Source organism: Oreochromis aureus, linkage group 16 (assembly GCF_013358895.1).
Source record: "Oreochromis aureus strain Israel breed Guangdong linkage group 16, ZZ_aureus, whole genome shotgun sequence".
NCBI lineage: Eukaryota > Metazoa > Chordata > Actinopteri > Cichliformes > Cichlidae > Oreochromis > Oreochromis aureus.
Window position 1 is genome coordinate 20,641,288 of NC_052957.1, and position 27,026 is coordinate 20,668,313.

Genomic DNA, 27,026 nt, shown 5'->3' on the forward strand with positions numbered 1-27,026 from the left:
CAAACATGAAACATTCATTATTGAAAGTTAAAATGTTCAATCAAAACATAACACATAACGTGAGAACGAATGATGGTTATACAAGAGTTTCACTCCTATTCACAAGAGCACCAGTCATTGGTAATTTACATAACAGCATTCTCTGGATGTGTGGTTTTAGAAATCTTCCTATCCAGTAGCGATTTTGTTCTTCAGCCCAAGGACTTTGGGGGAGAGCTTTTCCCCATCCAATCCCATCAACACTTTCTGAATGAATTCATAATAGTGCCTCAATTCCTTGGGGTAGGCTAGGTTTAGTGCATAGATTACTCCAAGCATCAATGCACAAGCTTGGGCCGGAGATCCAATGTTGTCCATGACAATCTCGCCTTCAACAAATATTCCAATGTCATCATAATGTCCATTTTGTCCATCCTCCTTGTTGATGACATAAATGCCCATGGTGTGCTTCTTCAGGTCTCTCTGGATGTCATCTCCTTCAATGTCCTAAACATTTAATAAAAAGGTAAAAGAAAAACAATTAACTCTACAATTAAATTCCAATCTAGTCGTGTGTGTGTGTGTGTGTGTGTGTGCGTGCGCACACACACACACACCTCTATCTAAAAAGTATGTGTATAGATGACTTGCTAACAATGACTTACCAAGTAGTCAAAGGAATTTGCAAAGAAAAGCGTCTGGACTTCTTTAAGTTGCTTGAAGACGTTTCACCTCTCATCCGAGAAGCTTCTTCAGTTCTAAGGTCAAATGGTGGGGAGTCCCAGATTTAAACCCAGTGGGAGTATCCCCCCCACAGAGGGACAAAAGGACCCCCTGATGATCCTCTAATCGCCTGAGCCAAGGTGTGAAATTGGGTGTGGGTCCCAATCAGCCAGGGTTTCGGGTGAGCTCATTGTGAAACCTGGCCCCACCTTGTCATGTGAATTCCTGAGGTCAGATGGCCCAGGATGTGAGTGGGCGTTAAGGCGTCTGGGGAGGGAACTCAAAACTGGATTATAGATGGCAGACAGTTGGTGTCGTAAACCACCGCCTCTGTTCAAAGATGGTCGCTCACAGTGGACATAGATGGCCTCTTTCAAACCATCTGTCCTCTCTGTCCAAAATGTGAACATTGGCATCCTCGAAAGAGTGACCTTTATCCTTAAGATGCAGATGAACTGCTGAGTCTTGTCCTGTGGAGGTGGCTCTTCTATGTTGTGCCATGCACTTGTGAAGTGGCTGTTTGGTCTCTCCAATGTAGAGGTCTGGGCATTCCTCGCTGCACTGTACAGCATACACCACGTTGTTAAGTTTGTGTTTTGCAGTTTTGTCTTTCGGGTGAACCAGTTTTTGTCCGAGTGTGTTGCTGGGTCTGAAGTACACTGGGATGTCGTGCTTGGAGAAAACTCTCCTGAGTTTCTCTGATACACCGGCTACATAGGGGATGACACCAACTGTCTGCCATCTATAATCCAGTTTTGAGTTCCCTCCCCAGACGCCTTAACGCCCACTCACATCCTGGGCCATCTGACCTCAGGGATTCACATGACAAGGTGGGGCCAGGTTTCACAATGAGCTCACCCGAAACCCTGGCTGATTAGGTCCCACACCCGCTTTCACACCTTGGCGCATGTGATTAGAGGATCACCAGGGGTCCTTTGTCCCTCCTTGGGGGATACTCCCACTGGGTTTAAATCTGGGACTCTCGGCCATTTGACCTTAGAACTGAAGAAGCTTCTCGGATGAGAGGTGAAACGTCTTCAAGCAACTCAAAGAAGTCCAGACGCTTTTCTTTGCAAACTCCTTTGACTACGATGACCTGGATGACTGAGAACCTTCACAGACATATTGCCGTACATTTTGGGAGGAACACCCTTCAACTGGTACGGGAGTATGAAAGGGAATCAAGGAAACTGGCGGATTATAGGAACCACCTTTGTTTCAACCTAAGATGCAGACAAAGCAGAGTTGTTCCTAAGAGCTTGCACCTTGGATCCACTGTCAGGGGACACAGAGCAGACTTGATTCTACAGAGAGCACAGAATCACCTTCTAAGTGAAAGGATAAGACAGGTCCATTTCACTATAGATGCGCTCCAGATCAAGATCAGCCAGTGTAAAATATTTTTTCAAAATTAAGATATTCAGGCAGTATGCCAACTCAACTGGTAATATGCCCTCAAAATGTCATGTGCAATATCTGGAGGATATCCACTGCAAACACTGAAATGGGAGAGATGTGCAGAGAAAACACACCGCCTTTTAACACCGTGACATGGTTTTGCATTACTCTGTGCAGAACTTACATGCATTTCATGTGTCTCTTTGCTTCTCAGAGTAAACGCACCTGAACTAACCTCTGTTTCTTGAATATCAGATCTTTTGGCCTCACAAAATCTGCAAAAGTATTCACCTGAAAAACTCTCAATAAATCCAGAAATACTGTGTGCTCCTAAATTATCTGCTATGACACACTGTATTGTGCCCTGACAAATTCTCCAAGATGTGCAATAAAAATCCCTTGACTTTCCAAAGTAACAAGATCACTCAACAACGGCTCTAGAATCTTTTCATATCCATATGTCTTTACATCTTCAGACTTGCAGAGTAAAGCCAGATAAATGGAAGTCAGTGATGAATGGCAAGCAGGTGGTAAATTGCTAATAGTCCAATATATGGCACAAATTTTGTGCTTTTACGGAAGTGCCAAGTGGATTGCAAATCTCAAAATCGTCAATATACAAATTCAGTAAAACTCGCAGTTCACCTGCTGATAAAAAACTGTTTTCTTCGAAAAACAACCCCTCCCTAAAAGACCTGTAAATCACTTCTTCCCCACTTTGTTCTGTTATGCGACTACCATCCAAAACCTTAGCAAGAACGTGGCAATCACTGAAAAGCTGCTGTAAAACCTTTAAAACTGGAACATACTGAAATGTTCTTTTATTTTTTTCATCCAACACATACTCTACAGGCTCTACAACTTTAAAATTTTCCTTGTAGAAATTTTTGCGCTTAAAGGATGTTGCTAGGGGACAGCCTTTACCTACCGATTTATACACAGGATTAGATGTACACAGTGCAGATGCAAGTTCTTCAATGACTGACTGGTCTATTTGCAAGCTGTGACTGTTCAATGTGTCTTGGATAACTTTTGCTGCACTACACAAAGATGCTGTGCCCAACAAATACTGAAATTCCTCCAAAAGTTCATCAACTGCAGCACTTGGAACGTGAAAAATATTTTCTAGCTTTAATAACACTGCCGCAAGCTTTAGCTGAACTACGTCTTCATGATCATTTGATGTCTCTAAATCAACAGGCTGTTCGTCACCCCACAATTCCTCAGCATTTGAAACATCATGCTCTGCAGTTTCAGTTGCAAAAGATCCTCTGACAATATCCTCTTTGAAGTCTACCAGCGAGTGTAAACTGTGCTTGCGACTTTTGTGTGACTTAAAGGTACTGTAAATATTTGATTTGCAGTCACAACCTTTAAACATACACGTTACTGTCTCATTGTTTTTTAAATGACGGCTAATGTGCACAAAATATTCACGCTCTGTTCCTAATTCACTACAACCACATAACTGACAGGAAAAAGTTGCAAATTTGTCAGAGTGCTCTGGGGTATTGCTATGATTCCTTGACAAATGTGTCAGAAGTGAATTCCAAGTCTTTAAAAGACATGGACACTCAGGATATAGGCACTTAATGTGATGGCCACGCCCAAAATGACTGTGTTTCAGTCTATAGTGCTTAAGAAGTTCTGATCGTCTAGAAACTTCTGCACTGCAGTCTTTACACTTCCACATAAACTGGACATACAACAAAGAGAGAAAATTTGAAACAAAAACAAAAAACACACTTAGTACTTTACACAAAGAAAGCTTTAGCCGTGGTTAACCTACAAGAATGGATGCATCTTAGAAGTATGCTTGTAGGCTGTATTATCTAGAGCATTCTTTTCCCAACTCTGTTCCTTGAGGATGCCCATCCTGCATATTTTTGATGTTTCTCTGCTTCAGTGCACCCTGACATATCAACTGTGTCAGTGACAGACTTGTGCACAACTTAATGAAGAAATTAGGCTAAACATTGTCAAAGGAGTTTGCAAAGAAAAGCGTCTGGACTTCTTTGAGTTGCTTGAAGACGTTTCACCTCTCATCCGAGAAGCTTCTTCAGTTCTAAGGTCAAATGGCCGAGAGTCCCAGATTTAAACCCAGTGGGAGTATCCCCCCAAGGAGGGACAAAGGACCCCCTGGTGATCCTCTAATCACATGCGCCAAGGTGTGAAAGCGGGTGTGGGACTTAATCAGCCAGGGTTTCGGGTGAGCTCATTGTGAAACCTGGCCCCACCCTATCATGTGATTTCCTGAGGTCAGATGGCCCAGGATGTGAGTGGGCGTTAAGGCGTCTGGGAGGGAACTCAAAACTGGATTATAGATGGCAGACAGTTGGTGTCGTAAACCACCGCCTCTGTTCAAAGATGGTCGCTCACAGTGGACATAGATGGCCTCTTTCACTCCTCTTTCAAACCATCTGTCCTCTCTGTCCAATATGTGAACATTGGCATCCTCGAAAGAGTGACCTTTATCCTTAAGATGCAGGTGGACTGCTGAGTCTTGTCCTGTGGAGGTGGCTCTTCTATGTTGTGCCATGCGCTTGTGAAGTGGCTGTTTGGTCTCTCCAATGTAGAGGTCCGGGCATTCCTCGCTGCACTGTACAGCATACACCACGTTGTTCAGTCTGTGTTTTGGAGTTTTGTCTTTCGGGTGAACCAGTTTGTGTCTGAGTGTGTTGCTGGGTCTGAAGTACACTGGGATGTCGTGCTTGGAGAAAACTCTCCTGAGTTTCTCTGATACACCGCTACATAGGGGATGACAACGTTGTTGCGTCTGTCTTTCTTATCCTCCCTCGCTGGTGTCTGATCTTCTTTTCTGTGCCTCTTTGCTGACTTTATGAACGCCCAGTTAGGATAACCGCATGTTTTCAGTGCTTCCTTTACATGTGTGTGTTCCTTCTTTTTCCCTTCAGGCTTAGAGGGAACAAGTTCTGCCCGGTGGTGTAGGGTCCTAATTACTCCAAGTTTGTGTTCCAGAGGGTGATGGGAGTCAAAGAGGAGGTACTGGTCCGTGTGTGTGGGCTTCCGGTAAACTTCAATGTTGAGGTTGCCATTCTCTTCAATGTGCACAGCGCAGTCCAGGAAAGGCAAACAGTTATCCTTAGTGTCTTCCCTGGTGAACTTGATGTTCACCAGGGAACAGCGAGGAATGCCCAGACCTCTACATTGGAGAGACCAAACAGCCACTTCACAAGCGCATGGCACAACATAGAAGAGCCACCTCCACAGGACAAGACTCAGCAGTCCATCTGCATCTTAAGGACAAAGGTCACTCTTTCGAGGATGCCAATGTTCACATATTGGACAGAGAGGACAGATGGTTTGAAAGAGGAGTGAAAGAGGCCATCTATGTCCACTGTGAGCGACCATCTTTGAACAGAGGCGGTGGTTTACGACACCAACTGTCTGCCATCTATAATCCAGTTTTGAGTTCCCTCCCCAGACGCCTTAACGCCCACTCACATCCTGGGCCATCTGACCTCAGGAAATCACATGATAGGGTGGGGCCAGGTTTCACAATGAGCTCACCCGAAACCCTGGCTGATTAGGTCCCACACCCGCTTTCACACCTTGGCGCATGTGATTAGAGGATCACCAGGGGTCCTTTGTCCCTCCTTGGGGATACTCCCACTGGGTTTAAATCTGGGACTCTCGGCCATTTGACCTTAGAACTGAAGAAGCTTCGGATGAGAGGTGAAACGCGTCTTCAAGCAACTCAAAGAAGTCCAGACGCTTTTCTTTGCAAACTCCTTTGACTACGATGACCTGGATGACTGAGAACCTTCACAGACATATTGCCGTACATTTTGGGAGGAACACCCTTCAACTGGTACGGGGAGTATGAAAGGAATCAAGGAAACTGGCGGATTATAGGAACCACCTTTGTTTCAACCTAAGATGCAAACAAAGCAGAGTTGTTCCTAAGAGCTTGCACCTTGGATCCACTGTCAGGGGACACAGAGCAGACTTGATTCTACAGAGAGCACAGAATCACCTTCTAAGTGAAAGGATAAGACAGGTCCATTTCACTATAGATGCGCTCCAGATCAAGATCAGCCAGTGTAAAATATTTTTTCAAAATTAAGATATTCAGGCAGTATGCCAACTCAACTGGTAATATGCCCTCAAAAATGTCATGTGCAATATCTGGAGGATATCCACTGCAAACACTGAAATGGGAGAGATGTGCAGAGAAAACACACCGTCTTTTAACACCGTGACATGGTTTTGCATTACTCTGTGCAGAACTTACATGCATTTCATGTGTCTCTTTGCTTCTCAGAGTAAACGCACCTGAACTAACCTCTGTTTCTTGAATATCAGATCTTTTGGCCTCACAAAATCTGCAAAAGTATTCACCTGAAAAACTCTCAATAAATCCAGAAATACTGTGTGCTCCTAAATTATCTGCTATGACACACTGTATTGTGTGTCATAGCAGATGCAGGCGCTGTCACTTGGTGTTCGCTCGCTTTGTGGTAGAGTATCACTTCCTGTTCCTGCTCAAACACAGTGGTGTTTCTGAGTAGCTTTTCTGCTTAGCAATTTAATTTAAATCTTTTGATACATCCCTTTTTCATAGTATAATCTTAACGTGCTTCATCTGAATCACCCTTTCTGTGTGCTCACTACCTAATTTATAGCCAAAGTATTCACTCACTGTCTCTGTACTGTTTCGCTAGCTTAGCTTAGCTCGTAGCCGACTCGTTAGCACCATGGCTACTTCACCTGTCCCTCCTGCACTTTCCTGCTCATTGTGTCAGATGTTTAGTTACTCCTCGGCCTCCTTTAGCAGTAATGATACCTGTAACAAATGTAGCATATTTGCAGCTCTGGAGGCCAGGATTACTGAATTGGAGACTCGGCCGCACCCTTCATTCACCCGTAGCTAGCCAGGCCCCTGCAGCTGGTGCAGCCGAAGATAGCGTAGGGCCCCGCTAGCTGTTCCCGGCAGACCCCAAGCAGCTGGGGAAAGAGGGCGGCTGGGTGACGGTGAGGAGGAAGCATAGTCTTAAACTGAAGCCCCAGGTACACCACCAACCTGTTCATGTGTCTCAACTGTTTTTCCCCACTCGGCGACACACCCGCCGGGGTCAAACTCTGGTAATTGGCGATTCTGTTCTCAGACATGTGAAGCTAGAGACACCGGCAACCATAGTCAATTGCCTTCCAGGGGCCAGAGCAGGCGACATTGAAGGAAATTTAAAACTGCTGGCTAAGGGTAAACGTAAATACAGTAAGATCATAATTCACGTCGGCAGTAATGACACCCGTTACGCCAATCGGAGGTCACTAAAATCAATATTGAATCGGTGTGCAACTTTGCCAAAACAATGTCGGACTCTGTAGTTTTCTCTGGTCCCTCCCAATCAGACCAGGAGTGACATGTTTAGCCGCATGTTCTCCTTAAATTGCTGGCTGTCTGAGTGGTGTCCCAGAAACGATGTGGGCTTCATAGATAATTGGCAAACCTTCTGGAGGAAACCTGGTCTTGTTAGGAGAGACGGCATCCATCCCACTTTGGATGGAGCAGCTCTCATTTCTAGAAATATGGACCAATTTATTAAACTCCCAAAATATGACTATCCAGAGTTGGGACCAGGAAGCAGAGTTGCAGTCTTACACGCCTCTCTGCAGCTTCTCTCCTCCTGCTACCCCCAAAACCCATCTCCAATGAGACTGTGTCAGCTCCCAAAATGACAAAAACAAACCAAAAACCAGCAACAAACAACTTAAACATAAAAATCACAAAGAAAGAACAATACAGTATCCACATCTGAACCAAAGAGTAAAACAGTGAAATGTGGATTATTAAATATTAGGTCTCTCTCCTCCAAGTCTCTGTTAGTACATGACTTAATAATTGATCAACAAATCGATTTACTCTGCCTTACAGAAACCTGGTTGCAGCAGGATGATTATGTTAGTTTAAATGAATCAACACCCCGAGTCATTCTAACTACCAGAAATCTTGAAGCACAGGCCGAGGGGGCGTGTGGCAGCAATTTTTCACACCAGCCTATTAATTAACGAAAGACCAAGACAGACTTTTAATTAATTTGAAAGCCTGATGCTTAGCCTCGTCCACCCCAGCTGTAAAACTCAGAAACCAGTCTTACTTGTTATCATCTATCGTCCACCTGGGCCTTACACAGAGTTTCTCTCTGATTTCTCAGACTTTTATCTGATTTAGTGCTCAGCTCAGATAAAATAATTATTGTGGGTGATTTTAACATCCATGTAGATGCTAAAATGACAGCCTCAACATCGCATTTAATCTGTTATTAGACTCAATTGGCTTCTCTCAAAATGTAAAAGAACCCACCCACCACTTTAATCACACTCTAGATCTTGTTTTAACATATGGCATAGAAACTGAACATTTAACAGTGTTTCCTGAAAACCCTCTGCTGTCTGATCATTTCCTGATAACATTTACATTTACAATAATTGATTACACAGCAGCGGAGAGTAGACTTTATCAAAGTAGATGTCTTTCTGAAAGTGCTGTAACTAAGTTTAAGAATATAATCCACCCACTGTTATCATCTTCAATGCCCTGTACCAACATAGAGCAGAGCAGCTATCTGAACGCTACTCCAACAGAGGTCGATTATCTTGTTAATAATTTTACCTCCTCACTACGCACGACTCTGGATACTGTAGCTCCTGTGAAAACTAAGGCCTCAAATCCGAAGTCCCTGACTCCGTGGTATAATTCTCAAACACGTAGCCTAAAGCAGATAACCCGTAAGCTGGAGAGGAAATGGCGTGTTACAAATTTAGAGGATCATCATTTAGCCTGGAGAAATAGTTTGCTACTTTATAAGAAAGCCCTCCGCAAAGCCAGAACATCTTACTATTCGTCACTGATTGAAGAAAATAAGAACAACCCCAGGTTTCTCTTCAGCACTGTAGCCAGGCTGACAAAAGTCAGAGCTCTACTGAGCCAACAATCCCTTTAACGTTAAGTAGTAATGACTTCATGAACTTCTTCACAAATAAAATTTTTATCATTAGAGAAAAAATTACCAATAATCATCCCACAGATGTAATATTATCTACAGCTACTTTTAGTACCATCGATGTTAAGTTAGACTCTTTTTCTCCAATTGATCTTTCTGAGTTAACTTCAATAATTAATTCCTCCAAACCATCAACGTGTCTTTTAGACCCCATTCCTACAAAACTGCTCAAAGAAGTCCTGCCATTAATTAATTCTTCGATCTTAAATATGATCAACCTATCTCTAATAATCGGCTATGTACCACAGGCCTTCAAGCTGGCTGTAGTTAAACCTTTACTTAAAAAGCCATCTCTAGACCCAGCTGTCTTAGCTAATTATAGGCCAATCTCCAACCTTCCTTTCATATCAAAAATCCTTGAAAGAGTAGTTGTCAAACAGCTAACAGATCATCTGCAGAGGAATGGCTTATTTGAAGAGTTTCAGTCAGGTTTCAGAGCTCATCACAGCACAGAAACAGCTTTAGTGAAGGTTACAAATGATCTTCTTATGGCCTCTGATAGTGGACTCATCTCTGTGCTTGTCCTGCTAGACCTCAGTGCTGCGTTCGATACTGTTGACCATAATATCCTATTAGAGCGATTAGAACATGCTGTAGGTATTACAGGTACTGCACTGCAGTGGTTTGTATCATATCTATCTAATAGACTCCAATTTGTTCAAGTAAATGGAGAGTCCTCTTCACACACTGAGGTCAATTATGGTGTTCCACAGGGTTCAGTGCTAGGACCAATTCTATTTACATTGTACATGCTTCCCTAGGCAGCATCATTAGAAGACATAGCATAAATTTTCACTGCTATGCAGATGACACGCAGCTCTATCTATCCATGAAGCCAGGTAACACACACCAATTAGTTAAACTGCAGGAATGTCTTAAAGACATAAAGACCTGGATGGCCGCTAACTTTCTGCTTCTTAATTCAGATAAAACTGAGGTTATTGTACTCGGCCCTGAAAATCTTAGAAATATGGTATCTAAGCAGATTCTTACTCTGGATGGCATTACCTTGGCCTCCAGTAACACTGTGAGGAACCTTGAGTCATTTTTTTGACCAGGACATGTCCTTCAATGCACATATTAAACAAATATGTAAGACTGCTTTCTTCCATTTGCGCAACATCTCTAAAATTAGAAATATCCTGTCTCAGAGTGATGCTGAAAAACTAGTTCATGCATTTATTACTTCCAGGCTGGACTACTGTAATTCTTTATTATCAGGATGTCCTAAAAACTCGCTGAAAAGCCTTCAGTTAATCCAAAATGCTGCAGCAAGGGTACTGACAGGGACTAGAAAGAGAGCATATTTCTCCTGTTTTGGCTTCCTTCATTGGCTTCCTGTTAAATCCAGAATTGAATTCAAAATCCTGCTCCTCACATACAAGGTCTTAAATAATCAGGCCCCATCTTATCTTAATGACCTTGTAGTACCATATCACCCCATTAGAGCACTTCGCTCTCGCTCTGCAGGCTTACTTGTTGTTCCTAGAGTATTTAAAAGTAGAATGGGAGGAGAGCCTTCAGTTTTCAGGCCCCTCTTCTGTGGAACCAGCTTCCAGTTTGGATTCGGGAGACAGACACTATCTCTACTTTTAAGATTAGGCTTAAAACTTTCCTTTTTGCTAAAGCATATAGTTAGGGCTGGACCAGGTGACCCTGAATCCTCCCTTAGTTATGCTGCAATAGACGTAGGCTGCCGGGGATTCCCATGATGCATTGAGTTTTTCCCTTCCAGTCACCTTTCTCACTCACTATGTGTTAATAGACCTCTCTGCATCGAATCATATCTGTTATTAATCTCTGTCTCTCTTCCACAGCATGTCTTTATCCTGTTTTTCTTCTTTCACCCCAACCGGTCGCAGCAGATGGCCGCCCCTCCCTGAGCCTGGTTCTGCCGGAGGTTTCTTCCTGTTAAAAGGGAGTTTTTCCTTCCCACTGTCGCCAAAGTGCTTGCTCATAGGGGGTCATATGATTGTTGGGTTTTTCTCTGTATTTATTATTGTGCTATCTACTGTACAATATAAAGCGCCTTGAGGCGACTTTTGTTGTGATTTGGCGCTATATAAATAAAATTGAAATTGAAATTGCCCCTGACAAATTCTCCAAGATGTGCAATAAAAATCCCTTGACTTTCCAAAGTAACAAGATCACTCAACAACGGCTCTAGAATCTTTTCATATCCATATGTCTTTACATCTTCAGACTTGCAGAGTAAAGCCAGATAAATGGAAGTCAGTGATGAATGGCAAGCAGGTGGTAAATTGCTAATAGTCCAATATATGGCACAAATTTTGTGCTTTTACGGAAGTGCCAAGTGGATTGCAAATCTCAAAATCGTCAATATACAAATTCAGTAAAACTCGCAATTCACCTGCTGATAAAAACTGTTTTCTTCGAAAACAACCCTCCCTAAAAGACCTGTAAATCACTTCTTCCCCACTTTGTTCTGTTATGCGACTACCATCCAAAACCTTAGCAAGAACGTGGCAATCACTGAAAAGCTGCTGTAAAACCTTTAAAACTGGAACATACTGAAATGTTCTTTTATTTTTTTCATCCAACACATACTCTACAGGCTCTACAACTTTAAAATTTTCCTTGTAGAAATTTTTTTTGCGCTTAAAGGATGTTGCTAGGGGACAGCCTTTACCTACCGATTTATACACAGGATTAGATGTACACAGTGCAGATGCAAGTTCTTCAATGACTGACTGGTCTATTTGCAAGCTGTGACTGTTCAATGTGTCTTGGATAACTTTTGCTGCACTACACAAAGATGCTGTGCCCAACAAATACTGAAATTCCTCCAAAAGTTCATCAACTGCAGCACTTGGAACGTGAAAAATATTTTCTAGCTTTAATAACACTGCCGCAAGCTTTAGCTGAACTACGTCTTCATGATCATTTGATGTCTCTAAATCAACAGGCTGTTCGTCACCCCACAATTCCTCAGCATTTGAAACATCATGCTCTGCAGTTTCAGTTGCAAAAGATCCTCTGACAATATCCTCTTTGAAGTCTACCAGCGAGTGTAAACTGTGCTTGCGACTTTTTGTGTGACTTAAAGGTACTGTAAATATTTGATTTGCAGTCACAACCTTTAAACAAACACGTTACTGTCTCATTGTTTTTAAATGACGGCTAATGTGCACAAAATATTCACGCTCTGTTCCTAATTCACTACAACCACATAACTGACAGGAAAAAGTTGCAAATTTGTCAGAGTGCTCTGGGGTATTGCTATGATTCCTTGACAAATGTGTCAGAAGTGAATTCCAAGTCTTTAAAAGACATGGACACTCAGGATATAGGCACTTAATGTGATGGCCACGCCCAAAATGACTGTGTTTCAGTCTATAGTGCTTAAGAAGTTCTGATCGTCTAGAAACTTCTGCACTGCAGTCTTTACACTTCCACATAAACTGGACATACAACAAAGAGAAAATTTGAAACAAAACAAAAACACACTTAGTACTTTACACAAAGAAAGCTTTAGCCGTGGTTAACCTACAAGAATGGATGCATCTTAGAAGTATGCTTGTAGACTGTATTATCTAGAGCATTCTTTTCCCAACTCTGTTCCTTGAGGATGCCCATCCTGCATATTTTTGATGTTTCTCTGCTTCAGTGCACCCTGACATATCAACTGTGTCAGTGACAGACTTGTGCACAACTTAATGAAGAAATTAGGCTAAACATTGTCAAAGGAGTTTGCAAAGAAAAGCGTCTGGACTTCTTTAAGTTGCTTGAAGACGTTTCACCTCTCATCCGAGAAACTTCTTCAGTTCTAAGGTCAAATGGCCGAGAGTCCCAGATTTAAACCCAGTGGGAGTATCCCCAAGGAGGGACAAAGGACCCCTGGTGATCCTCTAATCACATGCGCCAAGGTGTGAAAGCGGGTGTGGGACCTAATCAGCCAGGGTTTCGGGTGAGCTCATTGTGAAACCTGGCCCCACCCTATCATGTGATTTCCTGAGGTCAGATGGCCCAGGATGTGAGTGGGCGTTGTCAGGGTTCAATGTTGAGAGAGGAATCCATAAATAACCACAGATCCAGGCGTGTACAATTAGACGACATTTTAATGAACACATGTGTGAGTCCAACGCTGTGCAGATTTCAGCGTCGAACTGAACTTACAATAATTAGACAAAGGTTTTATATGAGTAAGACAACAAAGCCCCCTCTTTTGCAAAAACAGACACAATACAGCTTACGTCAGCCTAAACCACAAAATGTTCCTGCTAACTTTTAACATATTTTAAAATACATCATGTCTCATCTCCATCCCGTGTCGCACCATGAGTACCTCCTTATCTCCCGAACATCAGGTGCACTTCCTGTAAGCATCTGACAATACGCCGGCACAATTTGCACTTGCAGCAAAAATACATCTTCACTTCTGCCCTACCAAAATAGATCTACTATGGTGTGTATGTATGTGCGTGCACGCACGCGGGGCGCGCATGCATGCTGTGTACTGCGTGCGTGTCATGACCTCTCACTATTTGTGTCTGTATGTGTATGTCACGCCTGTCTGTGCGTGCAGAGTTTGCATCTGCTTTCTGAACCTTAGTTGACCTCAACTTAGGCAACCAGGCTAAGACCATCCTGTGTGTAATGATCTTAACTTATATATAAAATATATAAACAACTGTTTCAATCTAATCCACCTACTTAAAAGCTTAAATCAAAGATAAATGCATAATACACACCTGCTCTTTGGCTTGCACTCACTCTGCTTTCAGTTTCACTTCTGCAAAAGCATGCAACTTCAAAAACATATAACTTCCTGTCTTCTTTTAGCACAGAGTTACTCTTTCACCCTGCAGTCTGCATAAACATTAAAATTATAAATTCAAAAGCACTTGGTTTATAGATTCAACTCAACAGTTTAAAGTGGTTCTTTCTGGACCTGTAATAAAGGTTAATATGATACCAATATGTTTGAACATCTGAATGCAATATCAATACCTCTTGTATCAATACTTCAATACTGATGCAACAGTAATGACAGTAATAACAGTAATAACAAAATAATAAAAATAGAATTAATAAAAATAAAATAATAAATGGAAATAACAAAATGACAAAAAATAATATTTCGTTCCCAACAATTCCTCTCTTGACCTCTGGATGTTATCCAGAGGTCACCAAAACAAATAAAAGCATGACCGAAACTAATAATTCACAGAGTAGTTCCTAGTCTAAGACTAGATTTACCTTAACTGTAATGGATAAAAAGAACCTTCTCCCTACTATGCTCTTCCCCTCACTTATGTCCATCAATTGTTCTCTTTATGCAAACTTGGTTCAACCTATTATGTTGGGGAGTCTTTAATCAAAAGCATAAACCTAATTATCTTCTGACTTTCTGACTTTTGTTCCTATATAATCTTAAACATCACTCATCTCAATCTACAGCATTTTAACAGTCTTACAGCACTGCTGTCATATGTTTCCTGTTGTTCACTCTATTCAACATCCTGTGCTGTCACAGCTCTGGCCTAAAATCACCTTTCACAAGAAAAATCATCCTAACCACTTATTCTACACAAGGGTCAAAGAAAAAAACAACCATTTTAATCAACTAAGTGTAAACATATGATCATTAGCTCCTAAATAAATTTCATCATAGCTAAAAGCTGAACTCTAACTGTATTTTAGAACTCACATTTCCTGTGTTATAACCTGTTTTGGTACAGCATTTTATTTCATTTTTGCTGCTCTTAATGCAATGGTACATTCTAATTATATTTTATCAGTCATTATATTCTATCAGTCTTAACCAAAATACATAAGCTTTCCCCCCTTTGGTCCTGGTTTAAAGCAAAAACTTGATCACTTCAACAAGTATTTGTTATTCTGTAACTGCTTTTTATGTAATAAGACTAATTTAGAGCTGCATGTGTTATCTCAATATTTTACATGTCACGCAGTTTAGTTACAACCAAACTCCTATTCAGTTCCTCTTGTCTGTCACTTGTTACAGGGCCAGCTCAAATTCAGTTAAAAGCTAAATGAATTTCAGGCCCTAGGCCTCACCTATGTTTAAACCATATGTGTTTGTAAGCGTGAATGCTGTTTATCCTTCTGTTGCTCCAAGTCCCCTACACTATATCGACTGAGACATAACGCTCATCGAAGCTTATGACCTTAACTGGACCGAACATCAACTCTGTTAATGAGCACGATTGCAATGTGTAAGAAAAAATCATTTCTACATATATGATCTCCAATATTATTCATTTGAGTCAGCGAGACTTTTAACATCCTCATAAAAGCTCTCCTCTACCCTAGAAATAAATCTATTTACTATCTGTTTCTAAAGCCTACATTATAACAACTTATTTTAAAAATCAAAAGAGATCCCACATTTTCTTCTCATAAAATGTTCACTATTTTCCCCAAAGCATATCCTTTATTCCCACAGTTTCCCTTTAAGTTTTGTATACAACTTCTTATTAACACCAGCAATTTATCTTCTAAACCTAATTCAGTTCATTTTAATCCTCTCTTTAAAGAATTTTACCATCTCTAAATTATCAAAAAAACCCAATCGTTATAAAATCATACTAAAACCCATTTCAAATTAAACAAATTAAATCTTAAATCCCTCTCTTTTTTGACACATCTCATGTGGCAAAGAAACTCAACATGCTTCACCCAAGCTTAACAAATTAACAAGGGAAAAAAGGTTAGTCATATCATTTCATTTCTCAGAACACTTCAGCCATCCTCCTCTCCGGTATTTTGCTCCAGCCTTGAAAACCTGTGTTTAAGGAATAAGATCAATTTAATTATTATGTCAAATCTTCTCCAAATCGTTGCTCCATGCAAAGTCTGGATCCTTGGAACTTCCTGGAAACAAAACCTGTACTTAACTCTCCCCCTTTATGATCCAGTCTGTGTCATGACAAAAATAAACTTAAACAGAACAGTTATTAATCATGAGTTACCTCAGTTAATGGTAACTTGAGTTATATCAAACAATGTTTCCCTTTTAGCATTTTATAATGTAATAATATGGTCTAACCCAAATCAATAAAACAAATTCACTCAAGGGAACATCAGCATCCCCAGATTTAAGTCTCCCACTTGTCCTGCTTATGGCAAAAGCAAAACAAAGCATCCCCTTTCTTTTCCTCACATGGTAAATTTGTCCACATTTATTCATTCCCACCTTAGTCCAGTCACTCACATTCACTCACATGCATTCACACATGATATTTTTGCTGATACTGCAGCCTTCTGTGCAAATAATGAAATGCTCCACATCAGCAAAATGAGCTCAATCATTTGTTTTATTTCGTTTTCCTTTTTAGGAAAATAGTTCTCTATACTTTTGACTGGATTGACTCGCTGCAATCCGTTAAACAGGGACTTCAATCTGATCAGGTCCCCACAGGTAGCCTTTCCTCCACCCATTGAAATCTGGAAAAGTCACCTCATATCTGTTTGTCCGGAAATTTTGTCAGCGCTGTTAGTTCACTCTCTTCCAGGCCTGCTTAGAACAAAAATGAAAAAAGAGAGCTGATTATTAGCTCATCAAAGTACAAAACAAAATCACCTGACAGGTTTTTCCTAAGTGCACTGTTACAAAAACTATGGGCCCTTTTAGACATGTCCATGTTTATCAAAACTCCCTCTATTAAAATGAAAACAACAGCCCCAAAAAATCTTAAACAATCTTAAATTTCACCCATTCAACGCACTGAAAACCTCGTCAAAAGATCAAAGACCGTTTGCACAATGTCACCCTTCCTCACTTTGCCATGTTTTCATTCAGCATATGATATAAACCGATTTTGACAATGTGTCATCACTACATTATAAATTTCCTGTCCAAATCTGCCCCTCTGAACAGACCTGACCACCATAATCAAATATCCTGATACTTTACCATTATATATTTCGCCAAATAATCTTCAACAGCCACCGCTCTCTCTTGAACTGAAAGCCTCCGAGACACAGACACAGGAAGTGTCTTTGTCACTCACTCACTCCAGCTAATTTGCATAGACTCACAGCTCAACAGCCAACTTGACAAGAGAAATACATGTTTAAACCTTATCACATTATTGAATTATTTTCATTTTCTTTCTATACTAATCACTGGTTTTGATCACTCAGTACAAGAGCACTCCTAAGTCACTCTTTTAAAACTACTTTAATCACTTTTCTTCTGTTAATTTCCATCTATTTTATTAAACATTCACACCATTCTTTCACTCATACAAGCAGCAAGCTGATCTTCATTGCATATGCTTGTGTTCTTAGCCAGGTTTATTCAATGTCTCTATGCATTAAGCTTTGATTAGACAAGCTTCATGAGCTTGTCTTTGTAAGATCAATGCATTTTCTGTTTGTGTGTGTATGTGTATGTGTTATTTTTGCATCTATGGCTTCAGTCTCCCAGACACTTCCCAATTCTCCAGTTAAGCAGTCAGTTTTCTTTTTTCCCCGAATTACTAACCCAAACTTTAATTTCCCACCTTAAATTACCACCCTCCTGGTCTTCAGCCAGGTGTTAGGGCTTGCTTTTCAGGTTCCTGGACACATCATGCTGTGAACAATTCAACCAGAAACTTGCCTTAACATATCCATTGATGTTAACCTATAATTTTCCTTCCGACTGCGGCATCTGAAGAACTGGTCCAAGTCTGCTTTACTCCTGAAAATAACAAAACTAAGACATTTTCATTATTATCACAAGTGCTTAAATAACCCATTTCTCTATCTCTGATCAGAAACACCAATTATGCCATGCATGTAAGCGTGTTCTTCCTTGCATTTTATGTTAATTGAGTGTAAGCTGCTTCTTCATTGAATTAATTCATTGAGTTCTTCGTTGCATTTCTATGTATTCATGTTAATGTACTCTACGTGTAAGCTGTTTCTTCATTGCATCTTAAATTATAATCAGTTTTACTTCATACATTTTTCACTGAGGTTTAGATTCAAACTATCTCACTTCTGATTCATTTCAAAAATAATCTCACATGTAACAACTTGTGTATGTGTGTTTTCAATTCATTAAGGTAATGACAATTATTTTCTTTCATTATTCTTACCTTTTCTAATGTTTACCTCTTTGTTATGCTGTGGTGGACATCCCTAAACAGTCATGAGTTCAGGTTTCAATTTTCAGTCCAAACATATCCTGTATTCTCACAATTAAACTCGTCCAGCTTCATCTCTCACCGGTCCTTTTTCATCCAGTGTCCTGTTCGGGCTTCAAAGCTCCAGCAAACACAGTCTGTTTCTTCTCTGTTCCTTTACAGTCTTTCTTTTAGGTTAAGTTCCAGCATGGCAAATATCACATTCAGTGCCTTCAGTCTTATTTTCATTTGCTCTGTTTTCTTCTCCATTCATGGCAAATATGAGAGTCAGTGCCTTCAAGCAGACACATCACACTGTTCTTCACCAGCATGCATGTTGCATTTTTCATACTGCTGAACTCATCAGTGGTCGTCAGTGTTACTGCTTTCGCTTGCACTGCTTTTAGCTTCAGTTAATTCTTCAAGTCCACGGTGTTCTGTCGGTCTTCATCAGGAAATTGACTGTCCTTTGAGTTTCTTCTCAGTTTCAGGGACAAAGTGAGAGATCAAGCCGCACAATTTCGAGCCAAAAACTGGCTTATTTTCTCCCAATTCTGTTAATCTATTGTTATGGCGCTGCACTCAAGGTTCCAATGTTGAGAGAAGTCCACCTGTATGGGCACACTAAAGCATACAATTAGTATTATATTCATTTTTTCTTAAAGGCTTCATTTGCTTCATGTGCCTAGAGGTAACTCATCTGTCTCTCTGTGTTCTTTCTTTACACACTCAGTTCCTTTTATGGGCATGCAAAGTTCCTGTTCACTATTTCCTGTTCTCTACAGAATCTGTCTCTCTTTGTATTTATAGTCTAAAAACCCTCTTTAATTCTACTAAATCTTGATCTAAAAAACAATACACCTTCATTTCACTCACACACATTTAAATAGAGCTCTTTCAAACATCAGGACAACTAACACTTCTCCACACACATCACCCTTCACCCTTCTTTAGGTCAGTTTGTAGCGTATACCCTTATATGTTTTCCATCAGAAAAAATAAACTCAATTTCTCATAACCTCACTCATGCGTTTCTTGAATTAAAGCACTTTCAAAGTTTAAAACATCCTACTTTACATCACAAAAGAAATATATTTCATACACACTTTTAAATGTTCTAACCTCTTTCAGACGCCATAAATCGTCTCACACACACACTGCCTTTTCTCTCTCTCAGACAAATCACGCAGAGTCACTCAAATCAAATACTAACAGCAGTCACAGTTAAAATCACCCAAAATACACTTTCATACGAGTATTTTGGACATGCCTTCCATAATCAGAAAGAGCAAGTCAAAAGAAAAAGAAACTGAAACCTCTCATCATTCTCACCACACACATAACTGAAAAAATAAAACACACCAGCATTTATGGCTCAAGATATATACATCTATCAAAATTCAGTCATTTACTATACATCCACACTAATATATTCAAACTGTATTTATACTCTCGTAATAAGCAAAACCAACCTCTTATATACAGGCATTTAGCAAAATTGGCAAACAATAGTTATAAAGCTCAATACTCTCGAAACTGAAACCACCCTCTGCGCATCACCGCTGCTCATTTGCATTTACACACACCATCAGTGCACATCCGGCTGTGCATTGCTGACACAGAGACTGATCTTACTCATAGATCTCATATTTTATATTACAGACGTCTTTAATTACAACTGCACAGACTTTTTAGGCCTTTTCAACTCCTATGTAATTTCGATAAATATAACATAACGGCTCCAACCGATCAGTCCCAGACTTTTTGTGCTCAATTCACCAGGGCGGTCCCAGACTGTCCTGTCCAGATTTCTAAACCTAACTTAATTTGCCAGCATACCCAATAAGCGCAAAAATAGGAGACTAACTCCTAGCAATTTTGGAGGTTCCCAAGTTCTCCCCCGCTGTCGACGGTACTATCCCTACTCACTGGTAGGTCGAGGGTCAGCGTCCTGCCCAAGCGCAAGCGTTACCAAGGAGAAAAGTGCGCTTCTTAACAGACGCCGCTGTCGTCCTAGAAAAATTTATAATAATTTGAAACAACAATCTACACCCGAAGCAGGATTAAGATTGAGGCAGATCTCCCGTTGTGGACATAGGGGACTCTAACCCACGAAAATGACCATCACACGTAGACCAAATGACCAACGGGACTTGAACCCACACAATGACCAAATTCCCTATCATTCTAAGAGTTCACTTAGCAGTCCAACTGCTTTCTCTTTTCATTCCTTTATTCTCATTACTCAGTACTGTCACTTATACTTCATTATCATTACTTCAACCGGTAAACTTCATGAAAACTTCACCAAAATTAAAAAACAGACCTTCACCAGTAATTACAGTGACCAGGCTTTTAATTTGACATGCCCAATGTGACACCTTTTGGAAATATATTTCAACAGGCAGTGTCTTACCTTTAAATGCCCCGGGGAATGCCTGCTCACTTTCACCACTGATTACCGTCTGCCCGTCCAATTACCACGGACCCCGGATCTCTCCGTCTACCCCAACATTCCCTCTCTCTCACCGGAACGAGCCCCCAAATGTCAGGGTTCAATGTTGAGAGAGGAATCCATAAATAACCACAGATCCAGGCGTGTACAATTAGACGACATTTTAATGAACACATGTGTGAGTCCAACGCTGTGCAGATTTCAGCGTCGAACTGAACTTACAATAATTAGACAAAGGTTTTATATGAGTAAGACAACAAAGCCCCTCTTTTCGCAAAAAACAGACACAATACAGCTTACGTCAGCCTAAACCACAAAATGTTCCTGCTAACTTTTAACATATTTTAAAATACATCATGTCTCATCTCCATCCCGGTGTCGCACCATGAGTACCTCCTTATCTCCCCGAACATCAGGTGCACTTCCTGTAAGCATCTGACAATACGCCGGCACAATTTGCACTTGCAGCAAAAATACATCTTCACTTCTGCCCTACCAAAATAGATCTACTATGGTGTGTATGTGTGTGCGCGCACGCATGGGGAAGCGCGTGCATGCTGTGTACTGCGTACGTGTCATGACCTCTCACTATTTGTGTCTGTATGTGTATGTCACGTCTGTCTGTGCGTGCAGAGTTTGCATCTGCTTTCTGAACCTTAGTTGACCTCAACTTAGGCAACCAGGCTAAGACCATCCTGTGTGTAATGATCTTAACTTATATATAAAATATATAAACAACTGTTTCAATCTAATCCACCTACTTAAAGCTTAAATCAAAGATAAATGCATAATACACACCCTGCTCTTTGGCTTGCACTCACTCTGCTTTCAGTTTCACTTCTGCAAAAGCATGCAACTTCAAAAACATATAACTTCCTGTCTTCTTTTAGCACAGAGTTACTCTTTCACCCTGCAGTCTGCATAAACATTAAAATTATAAATTCAAAAGCACTTCAGGTTATAGATTCAACTCAACAGTTTAAAGTGGTTCTTTCTGGACCTGTAATAAAGGTTAATATGATACCAATATGTTTGAACATCTGAATGCAATATCAATACCTCTTGTATCAATACTTCAATACTGATGCAACAGTAATGACAGTAATAACAGTAATAACAAAATAATAAAAATAGAATTAATAAAAAAAAATAATAAATGGAAATAACAAAAATGACAAAAAATAATATTTCGTTCCCAACAGCGTTAAGGCGTCTGGGGAGGGAACTCAAAACTGGATTATAGATGGCAGACAGTTGGTGTCGTAAACCACCGCCTCTGTTCAAAGATGGTCGCTCACAGTGGACATAGATGCCCTCTTTCACTCCTCTTTCAAACCATCTGTCCTCTCTGTCCAATATGTGAACATTGGCATCCTCGAAAGAGTGACCTTTATCCTTAAGATGCAGGTGGACTGCTGAGTCTTGTCCTGTGGAGGTGGCTCTTCTATGTTGTGCCATGCGCTTGTGAAGTGGCTGTTTGGTCTCTCCAATGTAGAGGTCTGGGCATTCCTCGCTGTTCCCTGGTGAACATCAAGTTCACCAGGGAAGACACAAAGGATAACTGTTTGCCTTTCCTGGACTGCGCTGTGCACATTGAAGAGAATGGCAACCTCAACATTGAAGTTTACCGGAAGCCCACACACACGGACCAGTACCTCCTCTTTGACTCCCATCACCCTCTGGAACACAAACTTGGAGTAATTAGGACCCTACACCACCGGGCAGAACTTGTTCCTCTAAGCCTGAAGGAAAAAAGAAGGAACACACACATGTAAAGGAAGCACTGAAAACATGCGGTTATCCTAACTGGGCGTTCATAAAGTCAGCAAAGAGGCACAGAAAAGAAGATCAGACACCAGCGAGGGAGGATAAGAAAGACAGACGCAACAACGTTGTCATCCCCTATGTAGCCGGTGTATCAGAGAAACTCAGGAGAGTTTTCTCCAAGCACGACATCCCAGTGTACTTCAGACCCAGCAACACACTCAGACACAAACTGGTTCACCCGAAAGACAAAACTCCAAAACACAGACTGAACAACGTGGTGTATGCTGTACAGTGCAGCGAGGAATGCCCAGACCTCTACATTGGAGAGACCAAACAGCCACTTCACAAGCGCATGGCACAACATAGAAGAGCCACCTCCACAGGACAAGACTCAGCAGTCCATCTGCATCTTAAGGATAAAGGTCACTCTTTCGAGGATGCCAATGTTCACATATTGGACAGAGAGGACAGATGGTTTGAAAGAGGAGTGAAAGAGGCCATCTATGTCCACTGTGAGCGACCATCTTTGAACAGAGGCGGTGGTTTACGACACCAACTGTCTGCCATCTATAATCCAGTTTTGAGTTCCCTCCCAGACGCCTTAACGCCCACTCACATCCTGGGCCATCTGACCTCAGGAAATCACATGATAGGGTGGGGCCAGGTTTCACAATGAGCTCACCCGAAACCCTGGCTGATTAGGTCCCACACCGCTTTCACACCTTGGCGCATGTGATTAGAGGATCACCAGGGGTCCTTTGTCCCTCCTTGGGGGATACTCCCACTGGGTTTAAATCTGGGACTCTCGGCCATTTGACCTTAGAACTGAAGAAGCTTCTCGGATGAGAGGTGAAACGTCTTCAAGCAACTCAAAGAAGTCCAGACGCTTTTCTTTGCAAACTCCTTTGACTACGATGACCTGGATGACTGAGAACCTTCACAGACATAGGCTAAACATTAATTCAAATCAGTGTGGCGATGCAAGGAGACATCTAAAAAATGCAGGTCAGAGGTCTTTGAGGAACAGGGTTAGGAAACACTGATCTAGAGTGCACCTAAAATCTGATCAGGTTAGAAAGCAATACCATAACAGTGCCAATTGAACAATCAAATAAAAGAAAAAAACAAACTATGTTACAGCCAGCAACTTTCATGTTCAACTTTAAATAATTTGCTCTAAAGGATGGGAACTGCTGGCAACACATGGAATCAGTGTTCTACACCCTAATCTTTAAACAAACAAACAAAAAAAAACAAAAAAAATGTACAAAATATAGAGGCATCTTTTCTTAAACTATATTAATCATATGTATTAATTGATATTAATTAATATCAATATTAATAATCACAAGAACCCTTAAGATGAGATAGATAAACTTGTCACTGCAATACTGTTGTGATAAATATGTAAGGGATTTGCATGTACTTACCAAAATAACACCGTTTCCTTGAATAAACAATAACACATAAGGGGAAGAAAATCTGCCAGAAAAGGAACAAATACAAAAAATTAAAATGAGGACTTTAGAAAGACAAACAATTACCATTTCCAAGCCACTTCATGATACTCCCTTGTAACAAAACAAATCTTACTTGTGCCTCTGTACAAACTACAGATGGCACGATACCACTTTTTTATGTCCGATACCGATATCATAAATTTGATTATCTGCCAATGCCAATATGAATCCGATATAGTGTATTTTATAATAAATAAAACTGTTTTTTTAATAAATATTTTGCTGCATTTTGTATAAGTTCATACTCAGTTTAAAAAAAACATTAAAGCTATTCTGTTATACCTGTATGCAAAAAATACACTGCACCCAAAATATTTTATACTTCAGCAATACTGATCAACCTAAAAAACTTACACCATCCTCCTTATTCAGGTATTCTAAACAGTACATAGAAATATTAAACAAACTAACTAATAGGGCTGCCAACTCCCAGCAAAAATATTAGGAAACCACCCCCCACCCTCTGCCTCATAATGCTTAATTGACGTAATCTACTTTAATGCACAGAAATCAATTATTTTTCTACAATAATTAGATTCAACATTTTTCTTCAATACAGTTGCAGACAGCACAGATGGTACCTTCCCAAAGGAAAAAGTGCTATATGTACTACTATTACTAGGGTATATATTAGACTTAATATTTACTACATACAATAATGGATTTCTATACATTTAACCAGATCACTACTTTGGTTGTAAGATTTAGATAATTATTTATTAAAAGCTAGACATTTTAAATGAGAATAAGAAAGAAAATTATTTCTTTGTCCCCCCCTTTCCCTGTTAATGCCCTACCTGGCCCCCTGGCAACACTTTGCTAGACCCGCCCCTGCACAGTTACCAGCTGTCAGCTACATAGAAAAGGATCCTGGTGTTATTTGTCTCTCAGAAACAGTTCATAACTTCCCTAAGTTTACACCTAAAATGTAAACCTGTTTCTTCATTACCAGTTCAGCTCTGATGATTCAGTAAAAACATCTCCTGGTTTCACCTTCATGTTTCCTTCTCACCACATATCCAAACTGATATCATGACCAGCAGCTATTACGGCTGTGGCTCCAGAAAACACAAGCGGATACTAGAAAGTAATATTAAAAAAAATTCTAGCAACAGCTTATCAAGCTTAAATGTGCTGCTGTTGTTTATCTGCCGTTTTCCTCTTTCTAACGCAAACTGGGCGATTAACAAACAAGAGAGACAGGACTAGCGACAGAAAAGCCGATCAGCTGATAATTGATCAGTTTCATGATTGAAGTAGCAACAGGAGAGGGAGGGGGGAGAATGAGGGAAGAAGTTTTAGCTGTTCAGCGTGAAGACACTGAATAACTCCAGCTTTGTGGCTTTTTTCATTCTAGCTGAAGTACGAAACAAATCGATTCCTTTCCCCCTCAATACAAAACTCCGACAGCCAGTCCAACTGTGGCTCCATACATCGGTTGTTAAGCTCAACGTGGAAATACTATGCAAACATAAAGAGATTAACTTACACACTTGCTTTACTTCTCTGTGTTAGTTTTCTCTGAGATTAAATGCAGCGGTTTGGAAGCACGTAGCGAGGCCTCAAATGCTAAACCAGACCGCTGACAGGTCTTGCACTCAACAGCTCTATCACGTGAAGCAACTTCTGAGTTAATTTCAGTCCTGACAAACATCACTCTCAGTGCCTTTTGATCTCACATTATTGGCAACCACTGAGTTATTCTCCTCCACAGTTTACAACCATTATTTGTTTCTGCACAAAAGACGTTGTGCAACGCCAATCCTACTTATTTATTTCCTACTGCACCCCTGACTGTGCAGGTGTGTTCAGAAGCCCCCTCCCCCGCCCGACTATTCCTTAATGCCAATGTTGTGGCGGGAGGGACGATTTCTAAACTGCAGGCTGTCTGTACAGTGAACTTTACAGCTAACTACAACAGAGAAATTGCCTCGTTTCATAATTTGTTAGTACAAAGTGTGCCACCAGAACTAAGCTAAAAACATATGACATTTTAACGTAGCAGTTTTCATCAATACAATTACTCTTTCAATAGAGCACATAGCTAGCTTAAGTCAAATCACGACAAAGTTCAGAGGTGTACAACTACTTAGACTTCTTTCTCCATGTGCACACGTCTTAAACAGTCAACATGCTTTGACTGAGGTAAAAAAAAATAAAACAAAAACGACCGTAAAAGGTTTACTTACCGAAGCTAGACCACCTTTACACGAAGTTGTGTGATTAACTTGAGCCCGCTTGCAGCACACAAAACGTCCGCTTTTTCAGTCCACGCGCAAAATGGTGGCCTGTCCTAACGCATGCGCAAAATGGCCCAGCAGGATGCTATGAAAAACATACTTAAGCATTTTGAGCTACATTTAATTAACTAAAATTAATTGGATTAAAACGCAGGGAATGTATTCTGGAGTTACTCGAATTATATATGTAGAGAGGAATTACTCATTTGAATTAAAAAGATATACCAAAATAAAATATGCTGTATCTAAAAGGAGCCAATATCACTTTTTTCAGTGTACATTTCTGGCATCATTGCGGATGCCCGTGATGTTTGGGTCTTTGAAATGCATTAAAAGCAGACATGGAAATCACTGTCTGTGAATGCAGTTCACCATACCAAAAGGCCATGCGTGAACGTGATCTAGAAACGCTGCTGTTTTCACTGAGCCAAAGATCATTCAAAATGGACCGAGCCAAAGTGGAAGACTGTTCTGTTATCAGATGAGCACATGCTCCCCCTCCTCTTCAGGGAAGGCCTTGCGTATTTCAGCAAGACAATGCTAAACTTCATACAGCATCCATTACCACAAGCATGGCTTCACAGTAGAAGAGCTCACGTGTTGAACTGGCCTACCTGCAGTTCAGACCTTTCACCAAATGAAAACCACTGGAGCATTATGAAAAATAATGATGAAGACTACAACAAAGAAGACCTGGGACTGTCGAGCAACTTATCCTCTATAAACAACAATGGAACAACAGTCCTCTCCCAAAAGTCCAGCATCTGGGTCCTGGACAACGAAGCTAGCTCGGCACATTCGGTGATATCTTCACATTA

The 27,026-nt window shown here is 40.7% G+C and overlaps 1 long non-coding RNA gene across 1 annotated transcript; it reads right to left on the bottom strand.

Moving 5' to 3' along the window:
- Positions 1 to 397: 397 nt before the first annotated feature.
- Positions 398 to 26,290, bottom strand: LOC120433703. The gene is made up of 3 exons (XR_005608707.1): positions 26,158 to 26,290; positions 23,879 to 23,930; positions 398 to 486 (listed from the first exon to the last, which is right to left on the bottom strand). It is a non-coding gene; the product is annotated as an uncharacterized LOC120433703 (long non-coding RNA).
- Between the last annotated feature and the right edge of the window lie 736 nt (positions 26,291 to 27,026).